This window comes from Trachypithecus francoisi, unplaced genomic scaffold (genome assembly GCF_009764315.1).
Source record: "Trachypithecus francoisi isolate TF-2019V2 unplaced genomic scaffold, Tfra_2.0 Contig01705, whole genome shotgun sequence".
NCBI classification, from domain to species: domain Eukaryota; kingdom Metazoa; phylum Chordata; class Mammalia; order Primates; family Cercopithecidae; genus Trachypithecus; species Trachypithecus francoisi.
Genome location: NW_022681450.1, coordinates 1,477,094 through 1,493,891, shown reverse-complemented (window position 1 = coordinate 1,493,891; position 16,798 = coordinate 1,477,094). Strand labels below are relative to the sequence as shown.

Sequence of the window (16,798 nt, the reverse complement as noted above, 5' to 3'; positions counted from 1 at the left end):
CCTGTAATCCCAGCTACTAGGGAGGCTGAGGCAGGAGAATTGCTTGAACCCTGGGGATGGAAGTTGCAGTAAGCCGAGATTGTGCTACTGCACTCCAGCATGGGTGACAGAGTGAGACTCTGTCTCAAAAAAAAAAAAATACATATATATATATATATATAGAGAGAGAGAGAGAGAGAGAGAGAGAGAGAGAGAGAGACAGAAAGAGTATATATTATAATTTTCAATAATCTCACTCCTCCACTCACTTGCAATGTGACCTCAGACAACTGGTGCCATGGAGGGGAAGGAAGCTGGCTTGCTGCAGGTCTCTCAGAGGCAGGAAGTTGAGGGGAGTCAGAGCCACTGTCTACAGAGGTGGGGACACTGAATGACCCTGGAATCCTTTGACCCCTTCCCTCAGCCCCTTCAGCGGGGCAGGAAGCGGATCTGGTACGTTGGGGGTATTTTGCCCACACCACTCTCCTGAGGTGTCAGGTCAATGTCTTCAGGAGCCACAGGGCTGGCCACGAAGTTCTGGAGGATGGTGGTGAAGAAGAGGAACAATTCGTTGTGGGCGATGCCTTCACCAAGACAAATGCGCTTCCTTGTGGACACAGAAGGTCACCAGCATGGGCACAGGGCAGGTGCATACTCTTTGCTCTCATATGTCCCTAAGCCCAGACACATATGTCCACTGCAACAGATTTGCATAAGACTGGCCTTTAACCTACAATTCAGGGTGGACTTTGAGGAAGCTGCTCTGAAACCAGGTGCAAATCTTTGAGTGGATGTGCCATGTTCATCTCTCTCTCTCTCTCTCTTTTTTTTTTTTTTTTGAGATGGAGTCTCTCTCTGTCACTCAGGCTGGAGGACAGTGGCGCCATCTCAGCTCACTGCAACCTCCGCCTCCCAGGGGTTTAAAAGGATTCTCGTGTCTCAGCCTCCCAAGTAACTGGGATTACAGGTTCCCACCACCATGCCTGGCTAATTTCTTGTATCTTTAGTAGACATGGGGTTTCACCATGTTGGCCAGGCTGGTCTTGAACTCCTGACCTCAGGTAATCCACTCACCTTGGCCTCCCAAAGTGCTACGATTACAGGCATGAGTCACCGCGCCTGGCGCCATGTTCATTTTTCTGGTAGAGGATTTGTAGCTTCTGTTAGAGTTCCAAAGGGTTTCATGACCTCCACAGAGTATAATGACCCACTTCTGGTTGTATGTGTGTGTGTGTGTGTACCTCTACATGTGTGAGTGTGAGCATATTTATGACAACATTCTTAGTGTTCTTCACTTCTCATATGGGGAGAATGGCACCTCTCTCAAAGGGCTCTTGTGAGGTTAAAGGAGACAATTGACAAAATGCTTAGACTAACACTTGGCTTGTACTGAGGAGCCTTAAGGTTTGGTTATCGCCTTGTGTTTGTTCCTGGGGGTATGTGTGGGGTATGTGTTTCTGGCTGTGTGACTGTGTGTGTGTCTCTAGGCTGTCTTCTGGTCTCAGCCTGAGATCCACAGGCTTCAAGAGTTCAGGGGGAAAAAACCCAAGTTGTATATAAATTGTGAATGGGACTGATGCATATGAGTCAGGGAGAGTCTTTTTCTTCCACTGATTCTCAGAAGTGCAAGGAACCCCCCATAGGTTCTAAACCAGAGACTTGGAGAAAAATGAGAATAAGCGGAACCAGAAAAAGCTGAGGCAGAGACAAAGGGAGCCTTTCCCTTCACTTCAGTGTTCATAATCTGCAGACCTTGGAAAGGCCATGTCAAGTGTGAGTTTTCAGGCATTCCCTACGCCTGTCAAGTTGTTGGACAAGTGTGTCTTCGTGGACGTGTCTGGAAAAGGGTCCACGTCCCTTTGGCACATCCAGAAGGTGGGCGACATGAGCTTAGAAACAGGCAGGTCTCTGGGCTTGTTCTGTAACTATTTGTGTGACCTATGGGCTTGTTCTGTAACTATTTGTGTGACCTAATGTTTTCCACAACAGCCTGATGCTTGTTACCTCCCTCCCATCACGCCCTCCCCATCTCTGGGGCCGTCTGTTTGGACACCTTTTGGAATTTCTTTGGCTGCAGCACCCTTTTGGCTTGGGTTATACTTTTCTTTCTGCCCCTGGCAGCCCTACCCCTGTCTTTTTCTCTGTCTGTGCCTGTCAGACACAGTTTTTCTTCCTTTCCTCTCCTTTTATTTGGCTTTCTTCCATCTTGCTTAACTTCCTATCTCCATCTATTTGAATCTGATTCCCCCCAATCTCTCTTGCTCTGTCCTTTTTTCATCTCCCTCTAAAGATACCTTATTTGTCTTGTTCATTCTTTCTTCCTCTCTTCTTATGTCACTCTGTCTTTTTCCTATCTCTTATCTGTTTCTCTCCTTTCCCTCCTTCCTTCTCCCCTCCTTCTTCCTTTTCCTCCTCCCTCTCCTCTTATTCCTCCACCTCCTCCTTCTCCTTATGTGGCTCTCTCTCTCTGTGTCTCTCTCTCTCTTCCTCTCCGAATACTGTCTGATGTTCACCTGCTGTCTGTCTTTCTGCCACGGTCTCCCCATCTCTATCTCTCAGTGTGTTCCCTCTTTGTCCCTAGCTCTGTTTCTCAGTCTCGTTATCTTTGTTACTTATCTGTCTCTGTCCTTATTTCCCTATATCTCTGCCTCTCTTTAAAGAAAATAGCAGGCTGGTCACAGTGGCTCACGCCTGTAACCCCAGCACTTTGAGAGACTGAGGCAGGCATACCACAGGGTCAGAAGTTCAGGACCCTCCTGGCTAACAGAGTGAAACCCTGTCTCCACTAAAAATACAAAAAATTAGCCAGGCGTGGTGGCAAAAGCCTGTAATCCCAGGTACTGGGGAGGCTGAGGCACAAGAATCACTTCAACCCCGGACGCAGAGGTTGCAGTGAGCTGAGATCACGACACTGCACTCCAGCCTGGGTGACAGAGTGAGAATCCATCTCAAAAAAAAAAAAAAAAGATAGCAAAATTGAGAGAAGACATTGACCCTCAAGCCACCACCCCATGTGTTTCCAACTATCATTGAAGATAAAATGTGGAACGAGGTCACTGTACTGCACAAAACTTCGGGCTGGGCCAGGACCCTGGATCACTGAAGTCACTGATGAAACTCAAGACTGGGGGTTGGTTTCTGGGGCCTTTCATGGATGGTGCATGTTAAATTAAATTTGGCCTAAAGGGGCCTCCCTACATAACAAACTGTAACCTAACTCAATATGTAAACAAACTCCAATGTAACTTGAGAGTATATTCTTGGAACAAGTAACTTTGGCCAATCAGGGCAGCCAAGTTTCAGCCAGTCACAGGCTGCAAGCTGCCCAGACACACTCAGATAAGGCAAATACAGAGCTGTAACCAATCAGGCCGTTTCTGTACCTCAGTTCCTTTCCCTGTGGATAAATACTGCCTGACCACATTGCTGGGTGGAGCTCTCTGAACCTTTACTGGTTCCATGTGCTGCCCAATTCATGAATTGTTTCTTTGCTCAAATAGACTCTGCTAAGTTTAATTTGTCTAAAACTTTTCTCTTAACCAACCAAAGAGTGGAGGATGAGAACTGGGACAAGTCAGAGCATGTCAAGACCTTCTCCACTCCCCAGTGCTAGAGCAGAAATCCAAACTCCTCCCGCAACCCTCAAGGTCCTGCTGAGCTGAGCCCTTTGTCTTACTCCCTTCTGCAGTCTACACCCAAGGCTCACCGGACTTCCTATGGTTTCTCAGTGGTACCATTACGTTTCCACCTTTGGCCTTTGCCCTTGCTGTTTCCTTTGCCTGGAACACACTTTGCAATGGTTGATTGACGCTCACCCATGAACATCTCGGCTTGGAAGCCAGTTCCTCTGGTAAGCTTTTCCTTACTGACCCACCACAAGATTAGCTAGTGTTTCCTATTTTGTGCTCCCAAAGCTCCCTTTAGAGCACTTATCACAATTATGTCTAATTATAATAATTGTCCATGTGAGCATGTCCTTAGTGCCAGGCAGTTCTAAGCATGTTGCAGGCATTCATTCATTTCATGAGATGATAATTTTACTGTTATTTGATGAATGTCCATCTTCCCTGTTGGACTTTACATTTCCTGGGGCAGGAACCCTGTCTCTGTGTGACTTGTTTGATGCATTATCTTCAGCCCCCAACACAGCACTGCCCTTAGGGTAGTGCTCAACAGATTTTTTTCTCTTTAAGAAAATGAACTCGCTGAGGTTTAGAGATGTTAAAATACTTGCCCAAGGTCCTGCTTTCCAAGATGTGCCTTTGGGAATGTGATCTTCTTCCTCAAGCCCCCTTACAGGGTTGTAGTGAAGATGGAATGGGATAAGGCAGGTGAAGAAATTGGAATATATTAAGTGCTCAATTAATAAGGATCTGTCATTGTTTTTCTCAAGTTGAGGATAGGACCTGCCCTCTGGTGTCTGGAAAGAAATTGTGGGTCCAGCTTACCTAAAGAGAACGGGATAAAAGCTTCGTTCTTCTTCAATGCCCCACTGGCGTCCAGAAAGTGGTCAGGATTGAAGGCGTCTGGTTTTTCAAAGTAGTGTGGGTCGTGGAGAGCAGTGCTCAGGATGAGCTATACCTCCGTGTCCTGAGGGAGAATCAAAAGATCAAAAGATATTGCCATGCCCACCCTCCACACACACACCACAAAAAAAACAAAAAGAAAAAACAAAAACAAGGGGACTCAATTGAGAGATATAAAAATGTTGCGTTAGGGGATTAAGAGAATCCAGGATGCCCACAGAGGAAGGATGTGGGGTTCCAGCCGGTCTTACCTTGGGGATGATGTACCCTCGGAAGCTGGTCTGTTGTGTGACAATGTGAGGCACACCCACGGGGAGAAGGTCAGCAAATCTCTGAATCTCATGGATGACTGCCTCTGTGTATGGCATTTTGGCTCGGTCATCAAGCGCTGGAAGGCGATGTGGGCCAATCACCTGTTCAATCTCCTTGTAGACTCTCTCTGCAGAGAAGAGAAGACAAATGAATCTCATTTTAAAGAGGCATTTCAGGCCGGGCATGGTGGCTCATGCCTGTAATCCCAGCATTTTGGGAGACCAAGGCGGGTGGATTGCTTGAAGTCAGGAGTTCAAGATGACCCTGGCCAACATGGCAAAACCCCATCTCTACTAAAAATACAAAAAATTAACCGGGTGTTGTGGCGCACGCCTGTAGTCCTAGCTACTGAGGAGGCTGAGGCAGCAGATTCTCTTGAACCCAGGAGGTGGAGGCTGCAGTGAGCTGAGATTGTGCCATTGCACTCCAGCCTGGGTGACAGAGCAAGACTGCGTCTCAAAAGAAAAAAAATTAAAAACAAATTTTTAAATGAGACCTTTCAGCAGGGACACTACTTTCTATTCAACAATGAAAAACCTATAGTAAAGGGTTAGATCCTTGATACCCCTCAAAGCAATCAGCATGGAGTGAGGGGAGGAGAGAGGAAGCAACAAGAATTCTCACTGCTTGAAATCTAGTGAATATTATGGATCCTCTTCCCACATGCACAGGTACACACGCACACATACACACACACACCACAATTTTGTATAGAACTTCAGATTAAGAACTCCAGGCTACAAACCTCTCAAAACACCCTCTCTAAGATGAGTAGGAAATAAACTAATATTTGTTGTGTGTATATTACAGGTGAGACACTATTCTTGGTCCTCAGGTATATAATAGCGTAATAGAACAATAGATGAATCCATGAACAACTGGATAGATAAATACATCAATCAATCAATCAATCAACAGATCAATTCATGGATGGGGAGATTGATGAATAAATGAACAAACCAATAAATGGATGTAAATATTTACTTATCAATTAATAGAAGAATTGATTACTTAATCACTAATGAATGGTCCATAGACAAATCAGTGAACTCAATTAATGAATAATCACATGAATGGCTAGATTTATGGAAGAACAAGTGAATACGTAAATTAGTGAAGTATGAGTAAATAAAGGAATAAAGGAATGGCTGAATTGAGTGATAAATAGATCAGAGGTGAATAAATGAGTGAATTATTGTGATAAATGAAGGAACGCATGGATGGATTAAGGGTGAATTGAAAGATAGACTGATGCAAGGATAAGGGTGAAACCTAGTTCATAGAAGGATGGATGAATGCATGAATGAATGAATGAAGGAGCCAATGAATCAATGACAAATAGTGCATCGACATATCACTATTTCAGAGGATCAACTTGTGGATCAAGTAATCCAAATAATGAATGACAGTATATGTCTTTGGATGAATCATAGATGAAAGAATCAGTGAGTATATATTCTTTAATTCATGATTTAAAGAATGAATTGATGAAAAGATAAGTGGATGAATGGGTCCATTTTAAAGTGATGGCACAGAAAGTCAAATATTGCATGTTCTTACTCATAAGTGAGTGCTACAAAATGTGTACACATGGACACAGAGAGAGGAATGATAGACAGTGAAGACTCAGAAGAGTGAGGGAGCAGAAGGGGGTGAATGATGAGAAATTACTTAATGGGTACAATGTACATTGTTCAGGTGATAAATACCCTAACAGCCATAACTTGACCACTACAAAACTTGGGCATGTAACAGAACTGCATATGTACCCCTTAAATTTGTACATCATGAGGTCAGGAGATCGAGACCATCTGGGCGAACACAGTGAAACCCCGTCTCTACTACAAATACGAAAGATTAGCTGAGTGTGATGGTGGGCATCTGTAGTCCTGGCTACTTGGAAAGCTGAGAAGGGGAGAATGGTGTGAATCCTGGAAGTGGAGCTTGCAGTGAGCCAAGATCATGCCACTGCACTCCAGCCTGGGCAACACAGTGAGACTCTGTCTCAAAAAAAAACCAAAAAAAAAAAAAAAAAAACAAAAAACAAAGAAAAAAACAACTTAGAACAAAAAATCCTTAAGTGATGGAAGAAACCAGCGGGAGAACGTATGGACAGGTTCTTCATGCATCCATGCATCCACCAACAGAATTGGCTTGGTTGGAAGCTAGTCCAAAGCCTGCAGTGCTCCCAGAATAGGAAGCCAGCATCCACTCTCTCATCCAGGTGGTACCCATAGCCCCATTTCTACAGTTCGGAAGGAGGTCAGAAGACCCCCTTGATTGGCCATCCCTTGCCCACCTGCGACATGAGGATATTTGAGCATGAGCAGGAAGCCGTAGCGGAGAGTGGTGCTGGTGGTCTCAGTGCCAGCAAAGAAGAGCGAGAGCGTGTTGAAGATGAGGTTCCGGTGGCTGAATTCGCTGTGTGGGTTGGATTTCTCCTGCGTCCACAGTAGGGAGGGGAGAGGAGGGTCAGGGGAGGCTGTAGCCTTGCTGGGTACACGCCCGTCTCCCTGGCTGCCCTCTGTTTGCCTAAAGGTCTTTGACACTATCTGGCTCAGTGTGCTTTTCTCTGTCCTCTACATGTCCAGCCGCGTATCTCTAACTCATCTCTCTCAGCCTCTCTTTACTCTGCCTGCTCTGTTTCTATCTCTCTCCACATCTTTTTGATGTGTTTCTCTCTTTTTGTCTCCCAGTCTCTTTCTGCCTCTGAGTCTTTTCTTCTGTTGCTGTATTTTTGTCCCTTACCCTGAATTCCTTCCTCAGCCAATCTTCTCTCTCTTTCTCTCTCTCTGTCCCTCTCTCTCTCTCCCCACCTCCCCTCTCTCTCTATCTCAGTTCCTCCTCCCTATTTTCTCCTTCCTTTCACCTCATCTTTCTTTCCTTCCTCATCTCCTCTCCTCCCTTTCACTATTCTCCCCTCCCTAGTCTTTGTTCTTCCCTCCCCCTCTTCCCCTTCCCTACCACTTTTCTCTCCCTCTTCTCACCTCTCCGCTTTGCCCTCCCCCTCCTCCCCTCCCTTTTCCCTCTCCCAGACCACACTTTTTCCATTTGGAGCAGGAAGCTGTCGATGAGGTCCTGGGGGGCGCTGGGGTCCAGGGTTTCACGGTGCTTCTCCACACTGTGGCCAATAAAAGCATTGATTTCCTGCAGGTTTTTGTAGATTTGCCTGTGTACCCCAGGAAAGTATTTCAAGAAGCCAGACAAGAGCTCAAACAGCTACAAGAAAGAAGGGGTGGTGAGGTTTGCCTAGGGCTGAGTGAGCAGGTCACAGGGAGAGGGCCCTTCCTGGGCCCCAATACCTCCATGGGAACCCCCCTTCCCCACTCTCCTCTGCCTCTGAACCCCTCACTCACTGACTCTATGTCTCATTTGATCTGTTATTCTCACATTTACCTCTTTCTGCATCTTCCTCCCTCATCCTTCTGTCTTTTTCTTGGCCTCTGCCCCATCTCCCTGCCTCTCTCCTTTCTATCTCTTTGTCTCTGTCTCGCTTCCTTTCTGTGCCACTCATTGTCTACCTCAGCGTGTTTATTTGTCTTTCTCATACTTCTCTCTCCCTCTTCCCACCTCTCCTCATCTCCCTTGCTGTGTCGGACATTGATAAAATGATTCTTACACAAGATAAGCCTGTTGACACTTTAGGACTATGTATTTTGGAGCATATCTCTATTACTTTGATGAAGAATGGAATGCCTAATTTATTGCAAATAATTGCAAAAATGCAAACGTATATACTGAGATGTAAAATTCCTTCTTAATCTCTCCTTCTAGAGATGACCATTGTTAACTGTCTGGTGGGTCTCCTTCCAGACTTTTCTCTGTGGTTCTCAATGGGAGGAGAACATTAGAATTATTGGTCGGGCTTGTTACAAATAATCACTTTGGGCCCCATCCCAGACTTTCCAGATCAGACCGTCTGGAAAGTAGGGTCCTGAAAATCCATAACTGTGACAATCCCACATGTGAATCCAACATACACCCTTAGTTAATAGATGTAGCTATGTTGACCAGCCTGGCCAACATGGTGAAACCCCATCTCTATTAAAAATACAAGAAAATAGCCAGGTGTGGTGGAGCTCGCCTGCAGTCCCAGCTACTTGTGAGGTTGAGGCACGAGAATTGCTTGAACGAGGGAGGTGGAGGTGGCAGTGAGCCGAGATCACAGTACTGTACTCCAGCCTGGGCAACAGAGCAAGATACTGTCTCAAAACAACAAACCAACAAACTACTGCTATGCATACTGTTCTGCAGCTTGATATTCTTAAATTTAATATGTAATAGGCACATTTCCATGTTAATAAGGAGACTTTTTAGTATTTTAAAATAACAGAAGGTTACCTTTATAATCTGGGTAATGTTTTTTTTTAAAAAAAAACAAAAACAAAACAACAACAACAACAAAAAAAAAACAGGTAGAAGGAGAAATGGGAGAAAATGAAGAAATCCTTACTGTCATGCATCCTTGATTTTCTTCAGGTGAGGAGCTTTACCAAAGACAGAGAAGCAAGGATACAGAAGAACGAGGAGCAGGCTGGGCACGGTGGCTCACGCCTGTAATTCCAGCACTTTGGGAGGCCAAGACGGGCAGATCACTTGAGGTCAGTAATTCGAGATGAGCCTGGCCAACACGGTGAAATCCCGTCTCTACTAAAAACACAAAACAATTAGCTGGGCGTGGTGACAGGCCTGTAATCCCAGCTACTCAGGAGGCTGAGGCAGGGGAATTGCTTCAACCAGGGAGGTGGAGGTTACAGTGAGCTGAGATTGCACCACTGCACTCCAGCCTGGACCACAGAGTGAGACTCCATTTCAAAAAAAAAAAAAAAATTAGCCAGATGTGGTGGCACATGCCTGCAGTCCCAGCTACTTGGGAGGCTGAGGCAGGAGAATCACTTGAACCTGGGAGGTGGAGGTTGTAGTAAGCAAGATGGCACCACTGCACCCCAGCCTGGATGAGAGAGTGAGACTCTGTCTAAAAAAGTAATAATAATAACAAAAATGACATCCAGGAGCAGAAGAGTAGAGATGAAGCCCAAAGCCTGATTCGTTCTCTCTCTCCCTCTCTTTCACACTCATTCTCATCAACTCTCTCTCTCAGGATCTCTTGATCTCTGTCCTTCTTTGTCTTGTTTTTGCTCATCTTCCTTCTCTCAGTCTCTCTCTGACTCTATTTCTGCCTCCACATCATGCCCCATTCTCTCTCTCACTGTCTCTATCCCTGCCTCACCATCTCCCCTCCCTCCAGGTCTCCATGTCCCTGACTCTCCACGTGGTCTCTGCCTTTCTTCCAGCGATAAGCTGCATTTCTGGGCCCCCAAGACAGGTCATCCTTTTCTTGTGTGTCCTGGATGTTCACCTCGCCCCTACCCTCCCTCTCCTTCTCCCTCTCTCTGACCTGGCCGAATATAGAACTGGTGAGTGAGAAAGTATCGTAGAACAAGTTCAGCATCTTCAGGAACTCTTGATCTTGGTAGTGGAAGCGTTTTCCAAAGACGATGGAGCAGATGATGTTGGCGGTAATGGAATGGAAGAAAAAGATGGGGTCCACGAGGGCTCCTAGGAAGAAGCAGCAGATCTAGGACACAGACTGAAGGACCTGGGGAACATCAGGTTGTCACCCATCTCTGTGTGATTGTCTGCCATCACTCAGTAATGATAACCATAAGAATAACCATAACAGCTAATTCTGTACCAGCACTTCACACATAATTCCATTGAATTCTCTCTACAACAATGTGAGGCAGATGCAATTTGATTATTAGCTCCAATTTTTAGATGGGCAGACAGAGAGGTTGAGTAATTTGACTAAAGTTACACAGTCACTCATTACTGAGGCCAGGATTTAGACCCAGGCAATGCAGCTATAGAGTCCATGCAGCCGGTTCTCACTCTACACCTCCTCTCAGGCCCCACCTCTGACTCTGGGAGCGAATACAGTTAAATCCCACGGATAGGAGCTGGGCAGAGTAGGTGTTCAATCAATTGCTTGTATAAATGAAAAAGCCCTGGGTGGGCACAGGGGCTTATACCTCTAATCCCAGCACTTTGGGAGCCTGAGGCAAAAGGATCAGGAATTCAAGACCAGCCTGGGCAACATACGGAGACCATGTCTCTATAAAAAATAAATAAAAAAATGTAGCCAGACATGGTGGCACATGCCTGTCATCCCAATTGAAGGAGTCCAAGGGGCTGAAGTGGGAGGATCACTTGGGCCCAGGAGTTTGAGGCTGCAGTGAGCTGTGATGGTGCCACTGCACTCCAACCTGGGTAACAGAGTGAGACCCCGTCTCTAATTTAAAAAAAATAAAAAACCATCTTTCTACCCCTACCTATTTACTCCCCATTCATCTCTTCTTTTCACATATAGGGCTCTCAAGTCTTCTGGGAATTGTTCTGCACTTGTTAATTGATACCTGTATACACCAGGCTCAGCCCTGGCTCCAGCTGGAGGGTGATCTGTGAACGTCCAAGAACATCAGGTTGGCGCAGCCTCTCTCTGAGTTTCACTTGCCTGTCTTCTCTCATTCCTCTGCAGACCTTTTCCTGAGCCTTGTCTGTCTGTCTAATTTTCTCTGCCTCAGTTTCTCTTTGCCTTTGTTTCTTTCTGTCTCTCTGTGTGTATATTTGTCTCCCTCCTACTTTTTTTTTTTTGGAGACAGAGTCTCACTCTGTCATGTAGGCTGGAGTGCAGTAGTGGGATCTCAGCTCACTGCAACTTCTATTTCCCGGGCTCAAGCAATTCTTCTGTCTCAGCCTCCTGAGTAGCTGGGATTACAGGCACATGCTACCAAGCCTGACTAATTTTTGGATTTTTAGTAGAGACGGGGTTTCACCATGTTGGACAGGCTGGTCTTGAACTCCTGACCTCAAGTGATCCACCCACCTCAGACTCCCAAAGTGCTGGGATTATAGGCATGAGCAGCCACCATGCCCAACCTATATTTCTTTGTTTTGGTCCCTCCATCTGTCTCTTTCCTCCTGCCTGTGTCACTGTTTCTTCCTGTCCTTCTCTTCAGTCTTCTTGTCCCTGTTTTCCTATAGCTCCTTTGTCTCTACCTCCCCACACAGCCTCTGCATTTATGTCCCAGAGTCTCCGAAGACATTTTGATAAGAGAGATGGGAAACACCTGGCATGAATGAGATGGAGGTGCTAGCCAGAGACCCGTCACCTGTATTTCCCACAGACACCAAGTTATGGAGAACTCAGAAACAACCTATTGCTACTTTCATGACCCCTCCAGCTGCACCAGGGCGGAACAGCCCACCCGGCCTGTTTGCTCACTGCCAGCTCATCAGCACTGCACCCAGCGCAAGGAAAACACAGTTCATTATTTGTTAAATGTCTGTAGTTTTTTTCTTTTCTCTCTTTGCTTTCTTTTATATAATTTCTGTCTTTGTCTTCGATAGACACAATTGATCCATGAAAATATATGTCTCTGAGGATTTGTTTGTTTGTTTGTTTGTTTGAGACAGGGTCTTGCTCTGTTGTCCAGGCTGGAATGTAGTGGCACAATCACAGCTCACTGCAGCCTCAACCTCCTGGGCTCAAGTGATAGCACAGTCCCACCTTAGCCTCCTGAGTAGCTGGGACTACAGGCACACATCACCATGCCTGGCTCATTTCTTTTCTATATTGTGTAGAGACAGGATCTCATTATGTTGCCCAGGCTGTTCTCCAACTCTTGGCCTCAAGCAATTCTCCTGCCTGAGCTTCCCAAAGTACTGGGATTACAGGTGAGAGTCATCGCATCCAGCCACTTTGAGTAACTCTTGGACATTATATACCTGGCATCTCTCTCTTTCTCTGGCTCTGTTTGTTTCTCTCCTGCCCATCCCCATCCCTCTCTATTCCCCTCTCTGCCTCTCTGTCCCTATCCCTCTGTCAGATCATGTCTTCTGTTTCATGTGTCTCTGTCTCTGCCCACGTATACCTCTCTGTCTTTCTATTCCCGTGCACCTGCATTTCTCAGTGTTTCGTTGTCTTTCTTTCTTATTCACCTCCCAGGACTCACCCTTGGATTTCCGAAGCTCCTCTATCAGACACCGAGCCTCCTCCTGAATCCGCTCCTCCACACTCCGCTTTCCCATCCCGAAGTCCCTCATGGTGGTCAGAGAGAATCGCCGAAGCACCTTCCAGCGGTTTCCATTGGCAAAGACAACGCCTGGTTGTAGGGAAGGTGTGGGTGGGTTGCACAGGAAGTTGGAAGAAGGCTCTGAGTCCTTCTTCCCCCCATGTCCTCCCTTCCCTGATGCATCCCCCACCCGCCCCCTCCCAGTGCCTCTGAGGCCCTCACCATGTCCCTGGAATACTGGGTCGACGGTGGCGATTTTTCCCCGGCCAGAGAAGGCCTCAGCGTTGTCCACCAGGGCCTCCCGTATGGCCTCTACTCCACACAGCATGACCACGGGCCTCGGTCCCAGGTGTACTGTGAAGACGTCCCCATATTTCTCTCGGAACTGCCAATCACATCCACACCCGGGGTGGCTGTTAGTCAGCATACACCTCAGTTGTAAAACCATCAAAATACTTACATAAGAGATTGGTAATTAGCCCCTCCCCAACATCCACCTTTCCAAGCTGCCCTTTCCCCTGCCAGGACCCAGCAACTAAGGGTTAACGGTTAACGGTGTCCAAGGGAGAGAATACAGTCATGGGTTCTTAGTTTCTGTTTCTGATTGGGCCAGTAAAACCCCTTCCTCATCCTTCTTTTCTGTGTATCACTAGAGACAGAAACTGAAAACCATGACTTCAGGCTGTTAAAAACTGAAACAAAACAAAACAGGAAAACAACAACAAAATAAGGTGGGTTGGACAAGCTTAGGTTAATCAGTGGCCCAGCCAGGATCTGCTCTGATTGGCTGGTGCCTAAAACAGTAGAGATGGTTGATGAAATACTAGGAATATCATGCCAAACCCATACTCCTTATGGTCTGTGGTTTTGCTTTTTGCAGTTTCAGTTACCTGCAGGTAACGACAGTCTGAAAATATTAAATGGAAAATTCCAGAAATAAACAATTCATAAGTTTTAAGTTGTGCATCATTCTGAGGAGGAGGATGATGTCTCTCACCATCCACTCTGCCCCACCCAGGACAGGAATCATCCTTTGTCCACCACGTCTGCACTGTGTATACCACCCTCCCTATATAATGTGATTGTAGAGGAAAAAATCAGTATGCATAGGGTTCAGTATTATGTGGGGTTTCAGGCATCCACTGGGGGTCTCAGAACATAGCCCCAGTGGATAAGGTGGGATTAGTGTGCAGCCACTGGGGGAACTGCTGGGCAGTATTTCCTGAAGCTGAACAAATGGATACGCAGGAAACCAGTCAGTTCACTCCCAGGTACATGCCCAGCAAAAAATATGTATGTGTGTTCACCAAAAACTGAACAAAATATTCACAGAAGCTTTCTTAATAAAATACTCATCAACATAGCTACAGAGAAACAGTGAGGGTTTCACACAATAGAATACTGTACAGCAATGAAAAAGAACAAACTACAGCTACACTCAATAACGTGGCTGAAACTCACAGGCATAATGTTGAGTGGAAGCAACTAGACACAAAAGAGTCCATGCATCATAATTTTATGTGTATGAAGTTCAAACACAGGGCTGGACATGGTAACTCACATCTGTAATCCCAGCACTTTGGGAGGCCGAGGGGGTTTGATCACGAGGTCAGGAATTCAAGTCCAGTCTGACCAACATAGTGAAAACCCGTCTCAACTAAAACTACAAAAATTATTCAGGCATGGTGGCCCTTGCCTGTACTCCCAGCTACTGAAACAAGAGAACTGTTTGAGCCCAGGGAGGTGGAGGTTGCAGTGAGCCGAGATTGTGCCACTACATTCCAACCTGGGTGACAGCACAAGACTCCATCTCATAAACAAACAAACAAACAAACAAAGAAAAAGAAGTTCAAACACAGATAAAATCAATCCATGATCAAGGTGGTAGGTGGATAGTGACTACAAAAGAATAGGGTGAGGGGTTTTGAGGAACTCTTGCTACTTGGCCTGCATGTCAGTTACATGAGTGTGTTCTGTGTGTGAAAATTCGTTGAGCTGTGCACTTTTTACGGTGATGTTCAACTTCAGTAAAAACCTGATATAAAAATTATAAAAATGGTTAAGTTTACTTACAAATGACCTGCACTGATCTCTGCAAAGCTCCTTCACTGCTCTCCAGGCTTACATGCTTACACCCCTTAACAATTGTTTCAGTGCCCCACAAGCCAGGGTAACCCCACTAAAATGTAAAATAATTAATATCCCTGTGCTCACCAAGGCCTCCAATACTCCCACTTTGCTGAGAATAAGATCTGAAGTCTCCACAGATGGTTCACATGGTCCTACATGATGTGGCCCCATTACCTCTCTGACTTCTCCTCCCACTCATTCCTCTATGTTGTTCCCTGAGATTTTTCCTGCTTCAGGATTCTTGCAACCACCGCTGCCTCCTTCTGGTGCCTTCCACTTGAATCTTTCCTGATCCCTGCTCAGAAACAAAGCAAGACAGTCTTTCCCTAACCACTCAATTTTACATAGTTCTCATCATTTTCTGAAATATCCCCCTGCTTTCGTTTAATCATAGCTCTTGTCCACCTAACATTTCCTTATCTGTTTATTTTTTGCTTATCTGTGTCCGCCAATGGAATGTCCATGAGCACAGTGACCTTGTATATCTTGTCCAAGATGCCACATCATCAATTCCTAGAATATTTCCTGGTACATAGAAAGTGCCAGAATTGTTACTGGATTTGTGAATAAATGAATGAGTGGATCAAGGTAGTTGCCATTTAATGAGCACTTATTATATACTAGCTGTATGCAATATCCCATTTAATCCTCACAACCACCTTAGGGGCACACCTTCTTATTGTCATGATCTCAACTGAGAGAAGAGAAAACTGTGACTCAATGCATAAGAGCTGAATCTGAGACATGAGCCTGCATCCCTCTGACTCCAGAAGGAATCTGGAAGCTTATTGGGAAATGGAAAAGCAACAGCACCACCTTCCTCAGCCTTGACACACACTTGCTCATGCCCTCCCTCTTTACCGCACCCCCAAAGAGATGCAATCGTAATAGACGGTCGTGAATACCTAGAAGATCCTTGGAAGGTTTATGAAAGAGTTTTAGGGAGTCTGCGAAGCCTCACAACTTTATGCAAACATGTATGTGCCTATTTGGAAATGGGGGCCACAGCTTTAATCAAACTCTCAGAGGATTTCATCATCCACAAATTGTTAAGCAGCTTTAATCTAGGAGGGCTTTGGAGACAGACCTCCTGCTGGATCTCAGCTTCCTCTTTTCCCAGTTGTGTGCCACTGGACAAGTGCTTTTCCCAGGTTGAGCATCAACATCCCTACTGTTTTTTTGGTTATTGTTGTTGTTGTGTTGTTGTTGTTTTTTGAGACAGAGTTTCACTCTTTTTGCCCAGGATGGAGTGCAATGGCGCAATCTCAGCTCAGTGCAACCTCCCCCTCTCGGGTTCAAGCAATTCTCCTGCCTCAGCCTCCCAAGTAGCTGGGTCAACAGGCACGCGCCACCATGCCCAGCTAGTTTTGTGTTTTTTTTAGTACAGGGGGGGTTTCTCCATGTTGGTCAGTCTGCTCTCTAACTCCCGATGTCAGTTGATTCGCCCCCCTCGGCCTCCCAAAGTGCTGAGATTACAGGCGTGAGCCACCGTGCCCGGCCACCATCCTTACTTCTAAGATGAGGGTAGCACCTCACCTTGTCCACAGGTAGTTGTAAATGACACCTGGAAAATCCCCACGACAACACAGATAATTCCCAGCCACATTACTCTAGTGAGAAAACTAAGTCCATAGATTCACATGATAGTCTTGTGACACGTGGAAAACAATGAAAAGAAAACAATAGGCACTTGGGACCTTCACCTATGTGATGCAGCTCTATTTGGTGGGGAGGGATCCCCAGATCTGCGACCCCCTACCGGGGGCCAGGCAGCAC

At 45.9% G+C, this 16,798-nt stretch overlaps 1 pseudogene across 1 annotated transcript; it reads right to left on the bottom strand.

Moving 5' to 3' along the window:
* Positions 1–241: 241 nt before the first annotated feature.
* LOC117076052 lies at positions 242–13,589 on the bottom strand (annotated as a pseudogene). Its single transcript, XR_004434216.1, has 8 exons — positions 13,115–13,589; positions 12,833–12,982; positions 10,216–10,376; positions 7,860–8,036; positions 7,117–7,258; positions 4,757–4,944; positions 4,424–4,569; positions 242–586 (listed from the first exon to the last, which is right to left on the bottom strand). The product of XR_004434216.1 is annotated as a cytochrome P450 2B6-like (transcript).
* Positions 13,590–16,798: the final 3,209 nt, after the last annotated feature.